Genomic DNA, 20,025 nt, shown 5'->3' with positions numbered 1-20,025 from the left:
GGGGTGCAAAATTCTGAGGGGGCGCAATTGGGCACCCCCACGCAGGCACCAGCTTCAGTGGGGATCAGGGGACTGCTGCCTGGCATATCCAACCCGACACTCCTCTCCACGGGTGTTGGGGGAATTTGCCCGCCAAGGGCCATGTCAGCCAGCCAGGCTCCCCACTGCGTAGGTGGGTGGGCAATGTAGTGTCGCCTTGCTTGGCTTCAGTGGCATGGTTGCTCTGGCAGTGGCACTGGCAACCCACGCTATGCCACTGGACCTTTATGCAAGTCAATGCAGAACAAATGCTTCTGAGGAGAAACCATATGAAGCCTTGCTAAAAGTTAAGGGATACCTATCATTCGGTTTCCAAGATGACTAGAAACCCAGTTCTTTCTCCATTTAAGTCAGTCAGTATTTTTGTCATATAACTGCATTTTGTTAAATAAGTTCAGAACAGGATCCTTACTAGGCATCAAGAACAGCCTTGTTCCTCCTTTCAGGAACATATTTGTCTTGGGTCAGGACCTGCTGATCCTCCATTAATTAACAGGGAAAAGGAAGCTTGTGAGTTGACACCTATGTAGGCTGTTGCCAGGCTGTGCATCACCAGGGCCAGAAACAAAACAAAGCAGATGTCACAGTAGTTGCAATCTGAATGAAATCAAACCTCAATATAAGTCCTTGTTTCTCGTTTTGATTGCTTGCCTTTTGTCATGCAGTTGGATTGTTTGGCCTGCTTTGCTGGGGAAACTGCCAAAAAAAATCTGATCCTGGAGAAAGGTGACAATTAATTAAGCCCTGATGACCATTAGAGAAGGGATTTTCTAACAAAGACAACTAATAGAAAGAACCAAATATAATGCTCCTGTTTCTCTCATTACTTGGAAAGAGATGCTTGACATACAGGATATCTCATTCTTAACAAAACTTACGGCACACACTTTTCTTTCCCACAAAATTCTGCTTTCAGCTTCTCTTTCTACATAGTGGGTTGAAATATTTCTGAAGGGAATAATGCCTCTGCCCATATCAGAGGAACCTTTGGATCCAAACCAATATATTTGTAACTCAGCAATGTAAAGCAGGGCATTGAAACTGGGCTCAGGAAGAGATGCAAATTGTACCTATAGTTAGAATAATCCTTCTTCAACTGGGTCCTGTAAGAATCAACCAGAACTTGAGCTAGGATCCCATAGTCTACGCACTGATGGTCCTGGTGGTGAACTTCCTGAGGCAGGCAGAAAATACTAAAATTCTGCTGAATCAGTCTCAGTTCCAGATCTAAGGAAACGTTCTATATAAATTCTAAAGCAATTTTATATTGTTTAAACTGTATAATACCTTCAAATTCCCTATTCCACATCTCTCTAAGTTCCTCAACTTGTACCTTACCAAAGTCCATTAAGTATTTGTAAAAAGCAGCTATGTTAAGTGTTCTGTAAGAATGGTTAACATATGCATACAGAACTGTAAATAGTGTTATATTAATGAGAAATGTGCATTAAAACTAATATATTAGTGAAAATAATGTACAACAATATTAGGATAAATTGCATGCAAACATAGGTACCATAAAAACATGCAAAACTGTGTTTACTAGGAGAATTTGCACTATAATAATGAACCAATTTCAAGAGAATTAAAAATAAATAAATTCACAAATTGGTACAGAAATGCGAAGAACTAAATTTCAGATTGGAAAAATGATGAACAGAGCGCCAAAATTTGCAGATCCTTCCATCTCTAGTGTCCATATGAGGCAAATGGCTTGATAGTCTACAAGGGACCTCTGACATATTAAGTTTAATTAATTTGAGAAGATTTGTCATCTGTGCTGCTTGAAGCACAATGAATCCCATGAGCCACAAATAACCTAACTGCACAGGACTGCAGTCCACAGGAACGATGCAACAGGGGGTTCCTGTTCTCATCATGTAATGATTTGTAGCATACCACCTGGTCCTTAGGACTGTTCCAAATCACTGCACTTTGTACTTGGCTGGGAAAGTCTGGACCACCCTATTTGCATGCAGCAAGGCAGTGAGCGCTTCATCATGCGAGGACAAGTAAAAGAGATTTGTTCTAGGTAGCAGAATTTGCCCCTTATCGACTAACCTTCTTGTACATTGCAGGGTACAAATTAATGAACAGCCTTAAATTAAAAGGAGAGAACATCAACCCCCAGATGATGCAAAGATGTGCACCTGCAAAGTGTATAAAGCTGGGGAAAATGTCACGGCAGCCAACTGAAGAAGAGGCAAGGGAGAGGAACACAGCAAATACAATGGTAGGGAAAATTCTGTTCCTACTGTTTCCAGATGGCTAAGTCTGTTTAAAAGTGTTATTATTATTATTATTTAATATAATTTTAATTGATTTTTACACAATTTTTCCAACAAAACATAACAAATTCTTGGCTGTCATAGCCTAGGGCTTCCATCAACCCCTTCTAATAGTTTTCTGAACTCCTTTCTAATTATGGATTTTATTACTATGCTTATTGTTTTAAATCCAATCTTACATCAGCTAATCTTAATGCTTCTCACAATAAATTGAATAGTCCTCCTTACAAAACTTCTTGCAATCCTACAAGTGATGTTAAGTAGTTACAGTTGTCTTTCAAATTTCTTCCAGTCCTTTAGGAAAGTCTCGTCCCGCTGGTTTCAAATTTTCCCTGTAAGTCTTGCCAGCTCGACGTAGTCCATCAATTTTATTTGCCACTCTTCTTTTGTTGGCGTTTCTTCTTGCTTCCATCTTTGGGCTAATAGTATTCTTGCTGCAGTGGTCGCATATTAAAAGTGTTGTTGCTTTTTGTCTTAAGGGAGACAACATTTAATTACTTATAGATAACAAGAAAACAAAAACTGTAGCATAGACAAGAAAGAATTATGGAAGGATGTTGAGTCCAGATGTTTTCATGTAAATCAGTAGGAAGTAAGCATCACTTTAAAGAGCACACTGGAATGATCTAAGGCAGTGGTTCCCAAACTGCCCCCCCCGACCTCTTGAAAATTGCTGAAGGTTTGTGTTATGTACTGAAGTTCTCACCCTGGGCCAACAGGGGGATACTGTAGATAGCTCAGGTCCACATATGCAAATAAGGGATCGAAAGTGACGTTCAGTGATTGGATAGTTACAGAAAGTTGTTACAGTTACGTTGTACTGGAGCTCTATATAAGCAGGCTGGCTGAACCCTTCAGTTCTGTTCTGACCTGTGAATAAACAAGAGCTGTTTGGAGAATCGCTGTGTCGTCTGATATGTTCACCCACAACTTAACAGTTTGGCAGACAACTTAATGATTTTTCTGCCTGTTGTTTAGCAGTTGTAATGTGCTGCGCTAGATGCTAAGGGATGGATTGACCATCCACTCCTTTGAGTGCCTTGTCAGCCTCTGTTCTGTGCTCAGGGCCTTCTCTCATCTTGTCACCAACTATAGCTTTATTCCTCTGCATAGGCAATGCCAAAGGAGGTTGACAATGAGGGTGGGGGCAGGGCCCGACACACAAGTGCCTCACCTCCTCGTTGTTTGGTGTCTGTGGTTGCCTGAAGGACAGGCACTTTCTCATAGAAATGATAAATTATAAATAAAAATATGAATGCAACCCCGCAAATAACAATGCATTCTTGATTAATGTTAACTCCATCAAACCCTTCAGAGAAATATGGTTAGAATGAGAATGTTCATCTGAAAAAAATACTGTTATAACTGGGACCAGTAACAAAATGTTCTAGATAGTCTATTCCCCTCCAGTTTGGTTTTTTGGGTTTCCTCTCTCCCAACAATAAGACATCATCTCATGTCAATAAACATGCTCAGTGCTCACTAGGCTGTATTGGGTATTCCTTCCCTTAGTTTTCTCCCTAATTTTTTTTAAATACTTCTGTGAACCTTGGGGTTCCCCTGAACCCCTGATATTTCCTGTGGGGGGTGCTGTTTTGACTTCCTAAGCAATGGCACCAAAAGGTTGAACAGTGGAACTAGAGGGAATGAATGATTCTCTTTCAAAAATCTGACATGTGAAATAAAGCTTGAACCCTCCTCTAAATCCATTTTGCCCCTTCTCTGGTTCTGTCAGTGAAATTCTGAAAATTACTCTTTGAGAAAAGTTCCTAAAAGGAATATATCTTTATCAAAGTGGATATTCTCTCTGAGGTATAGTGAGGTATGTTAACCTCACTATAGACCTGTGTACATTCCTTTTGTTGTTTCCATTTGGAGGTGGGACCTTCTTACAGACAGAATGAAAAGCCACTAACAATTAGGCAGCAAGCACTTCTTTTCCTGTTTATATATCAGTAAATGCCAGCCTAAGACTGGCAAGTTTGTGTTTTCATTCGCATAAATTGTCACTTCAAGCTCAATGTAAAATCTCACAGAAACATTTCTGGACCAGTTAATTAACAGTTTGAGAACTGGAGCACATAGCTGAGAATGGAGCTTGACAGACCTCACAGCTGCTGACACATATACATGACACAATCCCCAAAGAAATGGTAGGAATAAATTATCATGAAGTTGCTTAATGGTCTGCAGTTGCAACTGGGCAAATGTTTGACCCACTCTAGTAAACAAGCACATGCCTAACCCATCTGGTGGATTTTCAAGGAAATATGTCTAATTTCCTGAATATCCATGAATAAGAGAATTGGCAACTTTCCTGACAGACGATGAGTCTAATCTCTAAGAATACTTGATATTTCTGAATCTGCAAGATCAGTGTTTGGAAAGAAACAATGAATGCTACACATTATGTTCACAAATAGACACTCCATCATTTTGGAAAGAATAAGCGCTTTCTGCATGTTGGGGGATAATATAAAGTAACAAATAGCAATTATTATTGGCAGTGGAATACTTCCTTGGTCTTCCTTTTAATTGAATTAAACTACAGTTTGGACAGATAGCACTAGAAGGCCATTGCTACAGTGCCGCCAAAGCAGGGACAGCCCAGCTGATGTTTTCCAGTTGTTCTGGAGTCCCGCTCCCATCAGCCCCACCCAGTATAGCCAAATTTGAGTCCAACAACAATCTTGAGGGAATCATGTTGGTTATCCCTGTGTTGAAGCTAGCCATTACTACAACTGTGTGCACCACATATTTCAAGCATATCCCCACAAAGCATCCCAGGAAATGTAGGTTACCCCTCACAGAGCTACAATTCCCAGCACCCCTGACAAACTTCAGTTCCCAGGATTCTATTTCATGTGTGTTTGTGCTTGTGTTGGTGTGTACACAGACCAGGTCCCCTGAAAGCAATAGGATTTTTCTTTGGTCATGACTCATTTGCTGGAATGCTTTATTTATCTGTCGCTTTCAATGGGTCTGTCACAGAAATTATAGTAATAATACAATTAAAAGTCGAAATGTGTGTGAGAAGGGTTGAGCAAGTGAAGGTTGGAATGTGAAGGTTCTGTTTGCAAGAGAACCATGAGAGAAGTACAGAACAACATGTACACAGGAGTTGTTGCTATAACTGTTGAAGACAAAAGAAGGAGGAAAAGATGAGAAAGTTGCTATGCCTTGTAATTAAACCAGTAGAAGCTAGTCAAAGCAAGAACTGCCATACGTATAGAGACATAACTGCCCCTCTGCTTGTAAGTGAATAAATGTTTGTGCCTTTGTTAAATTTGGGTTGCCACCCTTCAACTACCTGCTGGTTCAGGTTGTGTTGCACAGGCTTAAATAAACGTCCTGTTTGACTGACATTTGGAGTCTGGATCTCACTGGCCATCCAGGCTGAACCCAAAGGGTACTGGGTATTGAACCCCAATATTTCCCCAACATACCCTTGTTCATAGGAGCACATGTATAAACCACAACTGATAGAAGTTGGAATCCCCTATGAAGGGTAAATAATTTTCTAAGAAAAGCACTGAAAGGGATCATATTTTTACAAAAATAATGGACTACTAATTTCAGTTAATTAGTTGAATAATATAAATGAAGACCAGTACACTGTTTTATAATTAAAGCCAAAATCCTAACCTCACTTACCCAGGAGAAAGACCCACTGAATTCAATAAAACTTCCTTCTGGTTAGGATTGTACTGTTATACACCTTCTCTAGCAATTGCCTGTATTATGAAGATCTTCCTCACACTCTTAAGAATTATAGAGCCATATAAGTGAGTTTTAGCTTTGGCCATTAGATAATTTCTTCTTCTGGCAGCTTAAAGAGGAACTTCTGTGGGGTAAAGCTAGAGAACTAATGCTCTTTCAGGATTACACCCTGTGACTTGGTTATGAGGAGAGCAATATTTAATCAGGCAAAGCAGCTGGACAGGAAGAAGGATTTACGGTGCTTTATTAAATACTCAGCAATATTCCATATAAGGAAAAGTGGAGAAGAGAAGAGCTGTCAGTTAAGCCCCCTATGGAGGCTGAAAGATAGTTTAAAAGTATGGAAACTCCTGAGGTATCTATGGACTAAGCTACCCTATGTGACCTTGCTCTTCCAGTATGCTGTGCTGCTTTGACAGGGCTGCCTTTGACAGGCAGCCCCACAACAAAAGAAATGGAATATGAAGAAATGGGCCACTTGACCATAGGCATCTCCAGTTCAAACTGTTACACGTCTTGGGAAAGCAAAGGCCAATAACTGACTTGTCAAACATGGATCTGAACTTCTACTATCAATTATGGGAAGTCTATCTTATCTTTAGGGACGCGGGTGGCGCTGTGGGCTAAAGCCTCAGCGCCTAGGGCTTGCCGATCGAAAGGTCGGCGGTTCGAATCCCCGCGGCGGGGTGCGCTCCCGCTGCTCGGTCCCAGCGCCTGCCCACCTAGCAGTTCGAAAGCACCCCCGGGGGCAAGTAGATAAATAGGTACCGCTTACCAGCGGGAAGGTAAACGGCGTTCCGTGTGCGGCTCTGGCTTACCAGAGCAGCGTTGTCACGCTGGCCACGTGACCCGGAAGTGTCTGCGGACAGCGTTGGCCCCCGGCCAATAGATGTGAGATGGGCGCACAAACCCCAGAGTCTGTCAAGACTGGCCCGTTCGGGCAGGGGTACCTTTACCTTTACCTATCTTATCTTTAAATGTCGCGCCAGGTTTATATTCACATCACATCTGTGAATTTGTGTGTCAGATGTCTCTGTTGAAGGTCCTTTATCTACCTTTAACAAATAATACTGCTGTAGTCTCCCTTCATTTATGTTGGGAGAAAAATGAGGAGGTGGGCGGAAAGCAGCAGCAGGAGGAAACACTCTGTGACATCTCAGGCCCCGAGACTGATGACACTCAGACAGCTGATATTGTCATTCCTGCTAATTGCTAGGAAAGGGGATTAGGAAAAAAGCACAAATTGGTTCCTGACATTGATTCCAACAGCTTCACACAGCATAATATAGGCAAGGGTGCTCCTCTCCACCACACACCTATAGTTCATATGGAGGCCTGTGTAAGGAGATGCCCCATATACAGTCTTTAACTTGCCCCCACTCCCCCTTTTTTTTTGGAAGGGGAAGACTCACATGATTTGGGGATCTGCATCCATGGGCTCACTGCATTGAGTGCCTATGCATAGTGGAGGGGTGTAGAATCCATGACACTCCTTCCCTATGTGAAACCTCTCAGCCAGGAAGAGTTCATAGACAACAAAGATGCCTGCTTCTTGAGAGAAGAGCAATGACAAACCTAGACAGCATCTTAAAAAGTAGAGACATCACCTTGCCCACAAAGGTCCTTATAGTTAAAGCTATGGTTTTCCCAGTAGAAGTATAGAAGTGAGAGTGGGACCATAAAGAAGGCTGATCGCCGAAGAATTGATGCTTTTGAATGATGGTGCTGGAGGAGACTCTTGAGAGTCCCATGGACTGCAAGAAGTTCAAACCTATCCATTCTTAAGGAAATCAGCCCTGAGTGCTCACTGAAAGGACAGATCCTGAAGCTGAGGCTCCAATACTTTGGCCACCTCATGAGAAGAGAAAACTCCCTGGAAAAGACCCTGATGTTGGGAAAGATTGAGGGAACAAGGAGATGGGGACAACAGAGGATGAGATGGTTGGACAGTGTTCTTGAAGCTACCAGCATGAGTTTGACCAAACTGCAGGAGGCAGTGGAAGACAGGAGTGCCTGGAGTGCTCTTGTCCATGGGGTCATGAAGAGTCGGACACGACTAAACGACTAAACAACAGTGACAGTATTACATTGATATTTTCATTTTCATGCAAAGGCAACAATATGACTAGGTAGAAAGTGCACAGAACAGAAAGCTCCATTGAACATCTTCCAAATGAGACCATGAATCTGCAAAGAGCAGCATTATGAGTTTGGTGTGCTACACACCTCAATGTGACGTTCAAGTAGATGTTTATCTGTCTCCCATTTTAGAACATGATGTATTCAGGAACTCATAAGGGTGAACCTGATCAGCCAAAACCCAAACAAACCAATTGTGCACAATAAAAAGAGGTTGAAGGGAAGGGTTTATATAGTACAGCTTAGTATACAGAAAGCAAATAGACATCTCATTAGCATTAAAAAGCTAGAATTCTATGAAACAGATTCACTCGTATCCTAAAAGAAATTTTAGTTGATTTTTTATTCCTGCTAGGAAAGAACTTGCATGTCAATCAAATTTGTAGGTCTAGATTGTGTATGTCTTCAGGGTCACTGCCCTGTTGATAAGTGAAGCAGTGGTCAGTTGAGTGGAAAGAGGGAAGGGATCAGAACACCCGGCAACCTCCAGCCTTCTGGTTGCTCTCAGGTATTTCCTAGCAGTTTATGCTCCTTTATTTGGCATTTCATATCCAGAATCAAGATAGTCATTGATACTGAATATGACAGCTAATTGCTGTATAACAGGGATGGGGAACATATGACCTCCAGATGTTACTGAACTAGAAATCCCACCATCTCTGATCACTGTCCATGCTGACTGGGGCTGATGGGAGTTGGTGTCCAACAACATCTGGTGGCCACAGGCTCCCCATCCCTGCTATATTGTCTGGCTTTGACCTGGATGTTTGGAAAGTTCTAAGTTGTATTTATTAGACTTCCATTTATGGGCCCACTTGTTGATGGGAAGGTTCCATTTGCTCCAATAACTAGGCCTTGGACATAAGATCTATGTATTATTAACATGAACTGATGCGTACATATTTGTCTTATCTAACGGCTTTAAAAATTATTCAAAACATTTGACTTTTAAATGTTTTCAACTGACATTTGGAATTCCTCCCTGTATGAGTAATAGGGCAGTTGTTTGGCAAGCATTTGCTGCACTACAAAAAAACATAAACAAAGGGTGCATCCTCCCAAACTCCTGGTTTTCTTTACATGCCTTTCTCGCTAAAACCAAGAACAGATGCAATGCATCATACAGCAGAAAGAAAAGAAAAAGAAAAGAAAAACACCAACCCATTCATTTTTCCAGAACCAGGATTTAATTCATTAATGTTTATTCCTCAGATTTGTGACAGAAGAGTGACTAGTGGGGTGCCACAGGGTTCTGTCTTAGGCCCGGTCTTATTCAACATCTTTATCAACGACTTGGATGATGGACTCAAGGGCATCCTGACCAAATCTGCAGATGACACCAAACTGGGAGGGGTGGCTAACACCCCAGAGGACAGGGTCACACTTCAAAACGACCTTGACAGATTAGAGAACTAGGCCAAAACAAACAAGATGAATTTTAACAGGGAGAAATGCACTTGGGCAAAAAAAATGAGAGGCACCAATACAAGATGGGTGACACCTGGCTTGAGAGCAGTACATGTGAAAAGGATTTAGGAGTCTTGGTTGACCTCAAACTTGACATGAGCCAACAGTGTGACGCGGCAGCTAAAAAAGCCAATGCAATTCTGGGCTGCATCAATAGGAGTATAGCATCTAGATCAAGGGAAGTAATAGTGCCACTGTATTCTGCTCTGGTCAGACCTCACCTGGAGTACTGTGTCCAGTTCTGGGCACCACAGTTCAAGAAGGACACTGACAAACTGGAACGTGTCCAGAGGAGGGCAACCAAAATGGTCAAAGGCCTGGAAACGATGCCTTATGAGGAACGGCTAAGGGAGCTGGGCATGTTTAGCCTGGAGAAGAGGAGGTTAAGGGGTGATATGATAGCCATGTTCAAATATATAAAAGGATGTCATACAGAGGAGGGAGAAAGGTTGTTTTCTGCTGCTCCAGAGAAGCGGACACGGAGCAATAGATCCAAACTACAAGAAAGAAGATTCCACCTAAACATTAGGAAGAACTTCCTGACAGTAAGAGCTGTTCGACAGTGGAATTTGCTGCCAAGGAGTGTGGTGGAGTCTCCTCCTTTGGAGGTCTTTAAGCAGAGGCTTGACAACCATATGTCAGGAGTGCTCTGATGGTGTTTCCTGCTTGGCAGGGGGTTGGACTCGATGGCCCTTGTGGTCTCTTCCAACTCTATGATTCTATGATTCTATTCTATGATTGCTACATGAAAATCTCATGAATATTATGCAAATACATCTACATCTTCTTTTTAAAACATCCCTTACCTACAGGGCTACAGAATCTGCTTATCAGCATAAATATTTGAGGAAACATGATCAACACTAGAAAGAAGCCAGCTTGTAAAGAGAGGAAGGGAATTTCATTTCATTTCATTCAGAATCTTCTCACTGGCACATCAGAGTGAACCAGGGGTTGGGAACATCAGGTCCAGAAACCCAATGTGGTCTTAATTTGGCCATTGGAACTCTCCTCAGACCACATCCCCTCCCACAGGCCACACCCTCCTTAATGGAGAGATGTGGGGTGGGGGTGGGTGGGTGTACAGAAACCTCTGACTTTTGTATACCTGGAATGTAACCTACTTTGTAAAGGTAAGAGTCATTGCTCTACCCACTTTTGCATCTGGCCCCATGCAACACAGATATGTGGCTCCCAGAAGGCTGTCCATGATGAAATGTGGACAGAAAGAGGTTTGCCATCCCTGCAGTAAACTATAGGTACTGGTCTACCACAAATGTGCCTATCTGGGCTGCTTGTCTCCTCCCCAGTACCACATGGAGGAAACATACTGCAATCCTCGACTCAGCCTTATGTGATTTGTTTTACTCCAACAATTGCGATATGTTTGTTCCAACAAAACATGAACAGAAAGTTAAGAACAAAGAGAGCTAGTCACATACCTGGTTGGGTGAGATTCTGGTTTGTTTTTTCCCAGTGAACATGGGCAACAATATAGTTCTTCAAGAATCCTGATTTCTGAAATGTGTATCCTGATTTCTTAAATGGGCTGTGGTGTAGTTTCTTGATTTCTCAACTCATATTCTAGCTTTCCAGATAGCCATAGTACCTGCCTGATGAAAATAGTTACTGGGTTTAATGTCTTCTGGAATATACTATGGAGCACTATGCAGTTTGCAGCACAAAGGTAACAGATTGCAAATGACTGGCAAGGGAAATCCGTTTCTAAAGGTGAATTTATTCATACAGATGAAACATGTTGAGCCAATATATTCCCAGCAGAGCCAATTAAAACTAAGGAATGCAAAAACAACAAAAATAATTCCTGCACTGTTAACATATAGGATGCACATTCATGTTTGAATAGATCTAATTAGGAACTCACAATTTCATAGCATGACCCAAGAGGTAAAAATGAGCATTGTTAGGTGATAAATCTATAGCTGTATATTGTACTGTAGTTGTAAAATGCTGCAGAGGAAAACTACTTGGGACCATTTCATATATCACATGTTCTTAGCATGACATATATATGGTGAAAAGAGAGATTGAAACCTGGTCCCTCTAGCATGTACACCTTGGAGGGGAAAAGGAACCTGTGTTGGACTTAGTCATATCCAATTTATGAGAAAAAAACATTTTACTCATTTGGGTTTTTTATTAGCTCATGGAATGTAAATAAGGACCACATGATCCTGCAATGAGAGAATGAAATACTAACACATTCCACCCTTATAATGGTTCAAGGAGACAGCTGTCACACACTCATTCAATCAATCACAGAGTTAAGTGGGCAAATAAGTCTAAAGTGAGTTATGTGAAGATATTAATATACCTGCCTTTCCACAGGGGAATGTGAAATTAATTTAAACTGGGGGTTCAGTGTCTAAGTTCATATTGTTGTAGCTGAATTTTTAGCTGCTGAGCAGAAGCTTTTCCAAACTCCATAGGATACAGCAGTATTGCAATTTCTCTGTTCATATGTGGAATTGAGACCTTTTATCCATTTACTGTATGTGCATCTAACAAGATTCACTTGAGTAGCTATAGACACCAAAGTCCAGGTACCCTAGTTCATCATAATATGAATACAGCACTTCTATTGATTTAAGGTCTTAAAAAATAAATCAACTTTAAAAATGGCACTAGAGGAATAGTAATCTTAGGCAATAATAACATGGTGAAAAGTTGGGTGTGTCTGAACTGCAAATTGATTTAATTCTGCCTTGTAGAGTTGTTTGTTTATTGCATATTTGTATCTCATATCCCTTCCAGTGGCTCCAGGTTAGAAACAAATCCTTCAGGTTGGCTGCTTCTGTGTCTGTCAGACTATCTCCCCACACCAGCTGCCCAATTAATGGATTAATAATACTTTTCATTTAATATACAACATGTTGCTAAGCACAAATGTCACTGTGCCATAGCATTCAATAAACTAGTCTCGGCTGAACTCTAATATGAAAAGTTGCAGCAGATGGAATTATGCTGTCCATAGAAGGAATGTTATGCAGCTGCTATATTATGCCCCTTCTTAGCGTTTTGCTTGCCTGTATTCCCTCCCCTTTTATGCTCATCATGCTTCTTCTCTTTCATTGTTGCCATTTCTGCCTGATATAGACCTAATGTTTTTTCTGCTTTTTTTGGTCTAAACACAAACATAGCTTGCAATTCACTTGCTTGAAATGAACTATACCATTAAGCTGTTATTTGTTCAAATGATGCAAGGGTTGGAGCTGGCATCAGACTTTGGGGGCTGCTGCCAGCAAGTCCCTGCTCCCCAATGCAGCCAGGCAGGGTCCTGTCCCCCGTCCTCCGCTGCTGCTGCTGTGGTGGCCCAAACCAATGTGTTCCAAACCCATGGCTTCAAATTACAAGAAAGGAATTCGAATGATACGGATAATGTTTGGCTCAGCCCAGCTCTGTTCGGCATGTGGTGCACACCCTGAAACCTACTCCCTCCCCCCCTGCAATGCTCTCTAACCCAGAGCTTTCCAAACTGTGTGTCATGACCCATTAGTGTGTCAGCTACAGTGTGTAGGTGTGTTGCACAAATGCTCCCCGTGCTCCTTCCAGGGCTGGAAAGGGGTTAGTTTAAACTCCAGTTTGCTCGTAAAACTGAACCAGGGCCGGATTTAGGTTTGATGAGGCCCTAAGCTACTGAAGGTAATGGGGCCCTTTATATGTCCTGCTGTCCTTTGTCAACAACAAATTGTCGCTGTTTTTTGTGTTGAATATATGCTATATGGTAATTTATGGACCCAATAGGTATCTAAAGCCACTTGCCACTGTTGCTGTATGTGGGTTTTATTTTATTTGTTTTTTATATTATATTTTGGAAATGTACATCCAGTTCTTCCCCCTTTACATTTTCTTGGAGGCCCCAAGCTATAGCTTGCTTAGCTTATGCGTAAATCTGGCACTGATTTACGTATACTGAAACTACGTTTACATTTAGTTCAGTTTACATTTAGTTCAGTTTACGTAAACTGAACTACTGTGTTGTGAAATGATGCATGTCTTAAAAGTGTGTTACCAACACGGAAAGTTCTGCTCTAATCTGTGGAAATGCGAGGGAAATGTGTGGCTTCAACAGTCTTAAACGATCACATGAACCAGGCCATGTTCAACTTCCTGACTAGCACTTTTCAGGCTTATGGAGTTAATTTTTAAATTAAATTTCTTCTTCCTTTGAATACTTGTTCCATATACAGTTGTGAAATAGGCCCCAGGTTCACTATATTTATTTGGTTAAAATAGGAATTGTTTAGTTTTCATTTTAGTTAAAGATGAGGGATATGTTGGACTACAACTCCCACCATCCATGAGTGTGTTGGCAAGGGCTTATGGGTGTTTTTTTAAATAAAACAATAGTATGTATAAGGAAAAAATGAGTTCAAATATAGGACACCGCTGATAAAGAGTCAAAATGCCCAAGAAGTATGCTGGATACAGTGAAATTCTGCACTGACCCTTAAAACCTGCTACTTCAGAATTAAAGGTTAATCTGACTTATATATCAATCAGCCATGAACAAGCAATACATTATACTGAGCAAAAGAATAGGAGATTTCATCATCATAATGAGTTTGTCTTTCAATCTACCTATCACTGCTGGAGTTGTAATCCTGTAATTCTTTTGTGTTGCAAGCCTATATATATAGTTCATAGTGAATGATCATCAGAGTCCTTCCAGATAGAAGTCCATGGATTCAGGAAGTATATATGGATCAGAAACACAAGTTGTAAACAATTTATGCAATGTCACAAAAACTGTATAGATGATTTTAGTGATAGTTGACATTCACTCTCTCAATATGCCTCATCAAATCTATCTAAAGCATGTAGAAAATACAGCTAGAGTTTCTGCTTCTGGATCAGGTCAGTGAAATCCAAATATCTAGGGAAACTTAAACAAAAAGTTCACCCTTTTCTAATTTAATCCCTGTTGTGCGTTTCTTTGTGTAGAGCCAATATCTGGCATTTAAATTATTTGTCCTAAGTGATGGATTTAGACGGGACTTCCTCTACAGTAGATTTTGAAACTGTTGGACAAAGCTGGTTCTCCTCACCATCCAGCCTAGATCCATGGCTTGTTGAACTGTGATGGGGCTGCATTAAGGCTGACAGATTGCTTGCACCACAGACACCTTCCACGCCTTACATTTAGATCTGCTGCTGAATCTGGAGAGGAGGCAGGTGTGGCTTCTCCTGCCTACAAGGGCCACAACCTCCTGGCTGAGAAGCAGTCATCTAAATTGGTGTGAGGAAGATGAGCAAACAAGTGCATGTTCACTGTGAATTAACTCACTTAAATTAATTTACAGAGGGCTTAATGATATTCTGATCATTTCATATGTATCACCCCCTAGTACGTAGCCCTCTTTTAAAATTAAAACCCAATTGGTCACCTTATGTTTCTGGTTTGGACATTATTCTATCATTTATGAGTGTTTACTAGTATTTTACTTCACTAGCTGTTTAATGACAGAAGGACAAATAGGGTCAGATTCATGAATGAACTCTTGGGAAATACTTGCTCTGATTCAGAGTCTTATGTTTATTGTGATTCAGGAGAGAGAGAGAGGCCCATGGATAATCTGTGCTCCATGGATGCATTGAATATTCCAATGACATTCACATGAAGGGATGGGATTGACAGGCGCGTCTTGAAGAAAGATAGATGTATGTTGGTGTGCAAGCTTAGCAATGGACGGGGGATTTTAAATATTTATAACTCTTTCTCAGCACTTTCTTTTGGTGGTCCAGATTTGCAGAGAGGCTTGGCAGAAGCTGAACAGTTGTGCTGATCTTTCCACAGGTAAAAATGTAACCCACTTAGAATATATGTATAATTATCCAGCTCCAGTGTGCTCCTGATTTCTGAAGTTCTGAAATTTCTGTTCAGAAGTGGAGCATATGGGGGGGGGGGAAGGGACTTAAGGAACATGCATAATAAATCCCTAGAGTTATATGGAGATTACTTGGAAGGGTGGGCAATGCCTACAGTGACTTCTTTCTGGGGAATATAGCAACAGCAGTAGGCGTTAACGACTGTATGCAGATTATGCCACCAGGAAACAAGCTGCATTCCATTTCCCCTTTTTATCCAGTTAGAATGCACGAGTGGATTAATTATGGGCTCAAGAAATGAGAAGACCTGAATTGTAATCTTTGTGATGATCTGAGAGTGTCAGTGTCTTTTGGCATCTCTAAACTTTACAACCATGTTGGACACAACCTATCCACATTAACAGTGGTGGTGTTCATGACTGGTTACACCCCCCCCCCCGCAATGTATTCTGTTCTCCATCAACATTTACATGCTGTAAATGCAACAAAAAAGAATGGTAAGGACAGCTTAATTTGCACCAGGAACACAAGAATCTGCTTTATACCAGGCCATCTAGATCACTATTGTCTATTCCAGGTGTGGGGACCATTTGGCCCTCCAGATGTTACTGAACTGCAACTCCTATCAGCCTCAGCAAGCATGGCCAATGGCCAGGAATGATAGGAGATATAGCTTTCTCACACTTGGTTTATTCCAATTGGCAGAAGCCACTTTGAGTCTCTAACAGAGAGAGGTCTTTCCCATCAATTGCATCCTACCCCTTTTAACCAGAAATGCCAAGGACCTCCTGTGTCCAAAGCATGTGTTATATACTGTTGATCGCATCTGTGAGGCCACACCAGGGCTCCATACAAAAGATTTGTGGTGCATATTATGTGACAACGGGTGTAAGTGGTACTGAGCAAGTGTTTTCCTCATTATTATGCGACTATGGCAAACACACACACACACACCAGATTCAGTGGAAAGGCTTCTAGATAAGAGTGGCATTTTTTAGGCAGATTTGTTTCCCACTCTGTATTACTGTCAGGCAAGATATGGAGAGGGACGCAAATGAGGAAAATGCATGCAAATTGCACTGATATATTACTTATTTAACAGCAGGTTGCATATGGTAAGTGGTCCAGCATATTTCCCTCTGATTAGCTCTATGTGGTGGCCTATTAGCAATTCCAAAGGGGGAAAATGTGGCAAAATAAACAAAAGAGACAGACCTTCTATGCTGGGACTTCATAAACCGCGAATATCTTTAAATAAACTTAAATCTGCAACTCGTATACAACTTTCTAAGGAACATGTTGCATTTTTTTTCTGTTTGTGTAAGCTCAATTTCATATTGTCTTGTTACTGAAAAGAAGAAACTTTTATATCGACAACCAGATACCCCCCCCAATAACCCCTTTTCATGATGCCGTGTGTGAAAGTCTCCAAGGGGAGAAGCCGTGTGCAGGTAGAGCTCCAGAACTCCAAATGACTGAGGTTCCACAAAATGGGAAAAGTCTATGGGTATAGAGGTCTATGGGTGTAGGCTTTCCCTTGCAATGTCCATTCCTCTGGGGGGGGGGGTCAGAGGGAACCCACAACCCCAGGCGTGTGGCCCGAAGCACAATCCTGCTGCCCCATTCTAATGCGTGATTTTGTTCACCTTGGCCACCGCTGGGACTTAAAATTGCCCTGTTTGAACTGCATGCATGCCTAAAACTCATCCAATAATACCCTGCCATCAGCACCAGGCAGATTGTTTTGCAATGATCTTTACACAGAGGAACCCCAAGGCAAAAAAAAACAAAAACAAACCAACCCTTTTATGAGCAAAGTGATCATATGCATTGGCCCCCAATTAATATTTTGCCATGTGTTTACAGTATACTAATACAGACACTTGGTGGCCGTCATTTGTTCAGCTAATGTGTTCTCAGTGGAGTCAGGGACATGTCAGGGACTTGTCAAAAAAAATGCACTTGAATAGGCTTTCCTGGTAACCTGGAACCTGGAAAGAGCTGGCATTAGCTAAAGCTGGAGTGCAGATGTGGGAGGCTGCAACAGTGACCACCTCAGAGTCAGATGAAGGATCCATGGTTTGACTGCCTGTTTCGAGGAGTCTTTAAACAGCCTTATTGTTTCCAATAAGGTATTTCTGTATATTTGTGAATAAGACAAATATTACAAAGAATCCATGTGTATTCAGTACTTTCTCATTAAAATGGAATTAAACTTTGCAGTGTTGCACTGCAGAAAAATGTTTGTGTTTGTGTCTTTGTTTGTGTGTGTGTGCTCCCCCATATTTATGTCTTAATTCAATTCTGCTGAAACTGATTCAAGGTCAATTTTGGTTGCCTGAAAGCATCTTAACACTAAGGGGTAGTTCCTGAGTGGAAAGGAGATGTCACTTTTAATTTTCTTGAATCTATTATGTATCTGTAGACATTAGACTAGGCTGCTGCACTACAGAATGAATCAAAGAGGTACTTACTTTGCTATGCTCTGGTGTGCGGTAAAGGAATGAATGGCTGCTAGAGAGCACTGAGTGGTACTTAAATTTTTACAGCTCAGCCCACGGGCAATTTATATGCCAGAAATAGCTAGGTGGTATCCCCACACCACTCATATACTCTTTTCCTGTATGCCTGTCACTATTTAAAGCCCACTGTGGGCAAATTCCTCAACAGGATATTGTGAGAGATTCCTGGCTGTATAATAAGACTGACTTCTTCTGCTCTGGTTGGTACCTATGCATATTTACAGGGAATACTCATGGTGTTAATCCTTCAAAAATTGCAAATGTAGCACCAGCATCTATCAAGTTTCTGTTCTGAAACACGTGGGCTGAGTATGTAACCAGCATTTCTGAATGTACCATTTTTGGGCTGATGCTAAATAGAGAATAGTTTGATGACTATTTACCACAATCTCAGAAAAAGAACAGGCCCTAGTCAGAAAAACCATTCACCATCACTTTCGTAGCCAATGCTTATTATTACAGTAATATTTCTATGGCAGATGAGGCATATAATTGCCATTGTACTTACTGGATAACTTTTGTCTACATGTGCAGATAAATAGTTCGATTCTTTTCTAGTTCAGTATTGCCTCCTCTGGCAGCAATGGTATCTGGGGTTTCAGGCAGAACAGCTTTCCCCAGTCCTGCTACCTGATATTGTTTTACCTGGATGTGGCCAAGACCATCTATCAAACAACTCTAGGGAATTATCTTACAATGTTCATCTGTCCAGTATTGTCTGTGCTGACTGACAATGGCACTCTGGAGTCTCAGGCCAATGTTTTTCTCATCTTTCTGTTTTAACTATTTTTAATTCTGATTTTTTGTAATTGTTACAACCTGCTGGCAAAGAACAGGTAATAATTTTACACGCTACTCCCACAGCAGTGTGATATTCCAGGGAGTGCCAGGCACTTACCCAGGGATGGTGTTTCCTTTTGGAAATGAGGCACAGTGGAGACTGTGGTGTCTTTATGACCTATGGTTTATTTACACATATATACAACCTGAGCCTATGATAGAGGGACTCACAGCATTACACTCCCATAGCCACAGCTTGGATGCCAGCAGAAATCAGCCATGGCCCTCTGTCCCAGCTTGCTGCTTACTGACACCTTTCCCTCCCAGCTCACATCAGGCAAACTGCAATCCTAAACTCAACTGCTTTGTCTCTGCTAACTATCTCTCAGTAGAAGGAGGGGCTCCACTCCCTTGCTGTCTCAAGTAACCTATACCTTCTTAATAGCTTTCTTAATGGCACTTCACCTCCCCCTTTGTCCACTTTTAATGGCCTTCTCCCAGGCAGTATCCTGCACATGGAAAAACTGGTAGGGTCTGTATTTTTGACGCTGTTAAATTTGACACCTGGCAGCCCATCTTAGTACAACAAGAAGTAGTAGTGGTAGTAGTATTCTAGTTCAGGAATATTTTCCCCAAATATGGGATTGTTCGGGTAGGAGTGTTGCAAAGTTCACCCACCCACTGAAATCCAGTGCCAAATTAAGAAGATGAATAATAAAATCTTATAAGCAGTCGTGGCTGGTGCCCATTGGGACTGGTAATGTGGAAGTCTAGGAGACCAACAGCATATGGGGCCAGAGCCAGTGCCAAGCAGAGCCATCCTCCAGTGTTAAGTAAGAAAGCAGGCGAAGGGCAGAGTGGAGCAGAGCCCCATTCACCTTAATGGACTAGCCTCTAATGCTTGTTAGTTTCCTGGGACAGAAACAGCTTCATGGGTTCAGGGAGAAAGCATGGTTCAGTGGGACAATACATGCTTTTCACGCATAAAGTTTCTGGCATCTTTAGTTAACGTTAAAGGATCTCAAGAAGCCGAAGTGGGAAATGCCAAACGAATCATTAAACCCCTCCTCCCAATTATTTCAAATGAAAGATCAACTTGTCAGATGTTGTACTGTCATTTTCTAGCTGAAAACTAAGGACAATTTTAGCCCTATCTTCATGCTACATTTCCTAGAATAAACAAAGTAGGAATTCATCCCTGGCTACTTCCAAACAAAATT

General features: G+C 41.5%; 1 protein-coding gene and 1 long non-coding RNA gene across 2 annotated transcripts in view; one reads left to right on the top strand and one right to left on the bottom strand.

Moving 5' to 3' along the window:
• Nucleotides 1-20,025, top strand: part of ADAMTS2 (ADAM metallopeptidase with thrombospondin type 1 motif 2) — a 333,580-nt gene that overhangs the window by 48,127 nt on the left and 265,428 nt on the right. The window lies entirely within an intron of this gene.
• Nucleotides 1-20,025, bottom strand: part of LOC309525944 — a 97,318-nt gene that overhangs the window by 36,942 nt on the left and 40,351 nt on the right. Inside the window, exon 2 of the long non-coding RNA XR_014216596.1 lies at nt 11,096-11,266. This is a non-coding gene — a long non-coding RNA (uncharacterized lncRNA). The remainder of the gene's footprint in view (nt 1-11,095; nt 11,267-20,025) is intronic.

This window comes from Podarcis vaucheri, assembly GCF_965113315.1.
Source record: "Podarcis vaucheri genome assembly, chromosome: 2".
In the NCBI taxonomy this organism is placed as follows: Eukaryota; Metazoa; Chordata; class Lepidosauria; order Squamata; family Lacertidae; genus Podarcis; species Podarcis vaucheri.
This window is presented reverse-complemented; position numbering and strand designations above follow the sequence as displayed.